A 5,537-nucleotide genomic window follows, 5' to 3' on the forward strand; every position below is an offset into this window, starting at 1 on the left:
AAGTAGGATCCAGGCTCTGAGCTGTCAGAGCCTGACATGGGGCTCGAACCTATGAACTGTGAGATCATGACCTGAGCCAAAGTCTGCTGCTCAACTGACTGAGCCACCCAGGTGCCCCTAAATAACTCTGAATAGTTTGATAAAATAATATTTTTTGAGAAAGATCTTAGTAAGGTAGGAGAAAATCCTTGGATGATATTAACATTACTTAAGGAAGATAGAGCACATTTTTAGTGTCAACTGAAAGCTAGTTAGCCATGGTACTTTGTGTTACAAGAGAGCCATGGACTAGAGACATTCTACTTCTTGCTCTGCCACTAACTTCCTGGAAAGACCTTGGGAAAATCATGTACTCCCCTTTACCTTAATTTTCCAGCTTTCATGGAAGAAATAGGTGTTTTGGAAGGTTCTTTCCCATTGTTATGTTCTGTGATAGCAACAACATTCACTAACAAGTGCAGCAGATGGAAGGGTGCATTCTTTGCATATCTAACATTCAGAGAATCACCAGCATCATTGTTGTTAGAGAAAGTAGTGGAAAAGGATGTGATGTCCTTATGTGCTTTTTTAGAGGATTGGAATGTCTATATCACAGTGCTGGCAGGATTGACAATATAGTAGAGGTCTAAATGGAAGTATAAATGTAATATCTTGTGAATATGTGCACAAAGTGGTGTGTGTGTGTATAAAATGAATTTCTGGATTTTGACTCATCTCACCGATGACCTCCAGCTGGGAAAGATTAGCCTACATTTCCCTTTTTAGCTCATCCAAAACACACTGAACACAATAAAACCAGAGTGAGAGTCTTCTGCTCCTATTCTTGGCTCTGGACTGAAAATGGCTCCTCAAGAATGGATAAAATAACCATCATGAATTTATCTTTAGAGTGTCTGAATGAAGCTTTCTTCCTTTTCAATATAAATAGGTCTTTTTCTCAAACTCACATATGCCTTTCTATGAGTTCTTCTATCTTTGATTTCAAGAAATATAAAAAAAAGAGGATAAGGATATGGAAAGCCCAGAGATGACATCCTGACACACATTCCACTTAAAAAAATCCAGGGAATGAGAAAAAAATGGGTCAGATAGAAACAAAGTAATTCATGAGCAAGTCAACTATCTACTTGAAGGAGGATAATGTGAATAAAATAGAATTTTATTTTATTGTTCTTTTTTTTCTAAACCAAAAGTTGATTCAATATACCCATCTTCATGGAAGTTTATGGAAATACCTGGACTTAGGTAGGTGGCATCCAGCCCAGGTCCTGAGTTGTTACAGGGAAGGTGAATGGCAGCTGTAGGTACTATGCTGACCTGTGTTTTCAAAGTCCCTTCGGGTTGCTCTCACATGCAGTTGGGGATCCCATGGCCACAACTGACCACAGCTCTTGGAACCATGCTGAATCAAATTTTATTTTTAAGATTAAAGATTTGTCATGTTCAGGGAGAGGTTTAGAATTTTAGGAAACTTTAGTCTTAATTTATATACTATTTTTAAAGTTATAGATAAGGAAGGGACTATTTTATGAAAGTAATATAATACTTTAGAATGCCTTATAATGTTGTTCAGCAGAAGTTCAAGTGTCTTATAATCTAATCTGCAAACACAAGGGAAAGTTAAAGTCTAAATATAAAGGAAAATGATGGTAATTTACCTATGCTAATCCTTCTTTCTCTTTAAAGCCATGAATCTGCTTAATATATTTTTCAGTTAGAAACAAAATCAGTTCATTTCTTACTCTCATATTTATTGTACTTTTCAATGTGAAAACAATACAACCTTCAAAATGCAAAGCTGTGCAAAGAAATATTGCTCCAAATTAGTTAGAAAGTGTGTATGAGATACTAAAACATCTGGATAAAAAAAGAAACATTAAATCAACTGTCAAACAACTGTTTTTTCTCCAATGTTAAATATCTGGGTTTTTTTTTTAAACATCTGGTTGTTTGTTGGCTGAAAAAACTTGTTAGTGGTGGAAGGATCTTTTATGTTGTATCTAAAAGCATCAGGATGGCTTTCTGCCCAGGATCAGGATTAAAAGGCAATGACTGCTCTGATCATGAGGTTCATTTCTGAGCAAAGAAGTTAGGCAAGAAGGGCTTTCTAGGTGGTTTGAGCTAAATAGAAACACCTTGACAATCATGCACATATATTCGTTCATCAACTTTTTGCTTTTCCCAGTCAATCCATTCTACTCCTTATTCCGCAACCCCAATCCCAACCCCAAATGAGAAAGGTAATTGAGAAGGCTACTACTGGTAGCCAGATCCCCTACTGGTGTATGGGATCGATTTTAATCCCAAAGAAGGAAACTGTCTGCTGGGGTGCCAATGATATTCACCAGCCAGCCTCCCAGGAGAGGAGGATGGTATTGAGTATACTGGGAAGCCATCACCAGGATTCTCTCACCAGGAAGACACTATGAAACCATCTGGGTACTTCACAGACCTCACCTTCAGAGAGCCAGCTGGGGGACCTGTGAATTGTTCTCTTGCAGGCCATTCTCTGCAGGAGACTCATTAGGAGTGAGTTTCACTGGGCATCCTGACTACCAGCCCAGTGCAGCAGGAGGAGGAAAAATTAACACACCAGCACCAGGAAGAGAAAACCTTCCTCCTCCAAGGTCCCTCACATGTTGTCTATTGACAAAGATTAGAATTGTGCCAGCTAGCAGGGGAGAAACGTTTCGGTATCACAGTAGGCAATGAAGGGTGGATTTGGAACTGAGAGGCAATAAATTGATAACTAGCACATTTTTGCTCCTTGTAGATGCCAGAATCAGGTTTGAATGTAGTGGAATCAAAGAAAAGTAAATCACAAACCGGGATCATGTAGACTTACAGTGTTATTCAAAAGATTGTCCCATCTTCACTGCTTCTGTGATTTAGGTTATAGGATGTTTATATGTTTTCTGCTATCTTTGGATATAGGGTATCATCAACCCAAGGACAACCCACTAAGGACCATTATGGTGCCATCTTGATAGAAAATCAATGCCAATTAGACTATGACGGTCATTGATTGGAATTTGCATCCTAGTTTCTGAGACATTCAAATGTAAAATAAGACCTTAGGAATTTAAGGTCTTCATTTAGAATCAATAAAATACAATTTAAAAAGATTATAGCCTTGGGTAGGAACCTCAGCAAATGGTCTCTCACCTCCCCTTCTCCTTGCCCTTCTACTGATTCAAATCTTAATAATCTTTCGATATGTAGTATTTCTTTCACCTTCATGAAGACTTTGATACACTTCCATTTTCCTCATTCCCTATAAAGTTGTCTTCTGAGTATACTTAATTATATTGACTCTTATTATTCCCTAATAATTTCATGCATGTTAGACTCATCTCCCCAACTCCATTGTAAATTCCTTGAGAAATATTATTTGCAACTTTTATACATTTGTATAAAAAGTCTAATTCAATCAAAAGCTCTGGTCAGCAAGACAGAAACATTCTCAATCTGGGGATCTGGGGATTAAAAATAATAGCCCAATCACATCAACATTTGTGAAGATTGCTATTTCTACTTGACTTCATATTTCAAAATGTGTTTGGTTGAGAAATTTTGGTCATCAAAAATATTTACATTTAATTTGCACAGGAATTAAACTTTGATTCATATTATAAAAAGAAAAAAAACCCAGAGAGCATTATAGTATAAGATGAACCTATGTTTTAACTTGGACCAAATTTAGTGGCTCCTTTAGATCTTCCACATATACATTTACTCAAGTCTCTGAAATGTGTATTGGTACCTTTGAAAGAAATTCAAGCTCTTTGCATCTCCCTCTTCCTGAGATCCAGGTCAAAGGTAATTTTTATCAGCCAGCAGGTACTACTTGACACCAAGGTCATTTTGAGCATCTGTATTAGCAAAGACATTTCCACAGGCAAGGAAAGGAACTGATATGTGGCTTTTCTCACCACAGAAATTACTTGCAACAAGTCACACTGGAGGAAAATATATTTAAAAGGATATCATTTTGTAAGAACAAATTTCAAGCATCTGCAGGGGTGACAGGGGGAATATTGTTTTGCAATTTAATTTCCAACTATAAGAGTACAGCTTAAAATCTGACAACTATACATAAACCTTATAAAAGGTCTTTTGGACAGGAAAGGATAGTAAGAGAGCAAAAGAGGGAGGAAAAAATAATCAAGTTTTTCATCTCAGTTTTGAATTAATCTCTTGAATTACTTTTCTGCAGAGGCAGACCATAACTCTGGGGTAAATTTGGTATTCCTGTGTTGGTCTCCTATTTTCCCTCATTTAATGTGTTGTTAATAAGAGTGGTGAATTTGAAGAATTGGGGGTGGGGATTGCACCCATAATTTCCTCAGGACTTCCTTCTTGCTGATCATGTCATTGGCAGCCCTATCTATATTCTGAGAAGATGGCTAGGAAGTATAAGCACTTCTAATGCAATTTTGATTCCTTTAGCCTGGGGATTTTTTAAAATAAGTATTTTGAATAAGCCTTATTAGAATTTAATTTGGGGGATAGAAGATTAAGGATGGTGAGAAGCTACCAAAGCAAAAACAATCCATTTCATTCCAACCTGAATGGTATGAAAATCTTATCTTTGAAAACTTAAGGAAAAGTTGTTGGAAGAAGATTGGATTGTAAAACAAAGATCATTGAAAATTTTTCCAGGTTGTTTATTCTAGTTCACCAAAATGTTATTTTTTAAACTTTGGTGAACTGGAGTCACAGAGTGGCAGGAGATGATGTAATTCTTATGAACTATGATAGGTCTTTGAGTCCTTATTGTTTTAGCTAGTGTCACCGTCTGTGTCTGAGAGGGCCAGTGTGTGACACCTGTGTGATCATTCTCCATTTGTAATGTCTTCATTACGAATTATGTATTTCCCTTCAATGCCTGGGTGTAGTCTCAGAACTTTCTCCACACAGAGCCCCAGCAAGCCACTCCTGATTGAGTGGAGCTGGGTGGCAAGATGACACTTGTTAGCTACTTTTGCAGTACAGAGCGAGGGATCTTGGGCAGGGTGTTGGTGGTGGTGGTGGTGGCCACTGCAAACACTTCAGAGTATAACGTGCTCTCTCAGATACTGTTACATTTATTGAAGCCATTTTCTAAAAGAGGGACAAATGAAAAGCTGAACTATGTATGCTTTTTTTAATTTACTCAAACCCAGGACTTAAATATGTTTTCATTTTTACACATTTCTTGGGTACTTTTGGAAATGGAGAGACAAAGCAATCTTTCCAAGAGCTGCATTTCCAGGCCCCTCCATAAGAAGCTGGAGAAAGAAGGGGACATTTCTCAAAACATAGGACCACTGCATCTCCTCCTCTCTGCTCCTCAACATGTATTTGACTAACATCAAATGAATATTGCTTTAGGAAACAACACAGCCCATCAAAAAGGTCACTGAACAAATTGGTAGGATGTAGAAATGCCAGGACACACTGGGGACCTTCAAAAGTGGAGGGCCAAAAAGTATTTACCTTTTTCAGTTTGTTTGAATAGATGAGGGCAACAGCTGTGTTCAGTGTCAGGCAGGAAG

At 37.6% G+C, this 5,537-nt stretch overlaps 1 non-coding gene across 1 annotated transcript; it reads right to left on the bottom strand.

Annotated features, from left to right (window-relative positions):
- Positions 1 to 1,274: 1,274 nt before the first annotated feature.
- Positions 1,275 to 1,405, bottom strand: LOC115278579. The gene has a single exon (XR_003902982.1). It is a non-coding gene; the product is annotated as a small nucleolar RNA SNORA44 (small nucleolar RNA).
- Positions 1,406 to 5,537: the final 4,132 nt, after the last annotated feature.

The sequence above is a fragment of the Suricata suricatta genome, chromosome 14, assembly GCF_006229205.1.
Source record: "Suricata suricatta isolate VVHF042 chromosome 14, meerkat_22Aug2017_6uvM2_HiC, whole genome shotgun sequence".
Classification (NCBI taxonomy): domain Eukaryota; kingdom Metazoa; phylum Chordata; class Mammalia; order Carnivora; family Herpestidae; genus Suricata; species Suricata suricatta.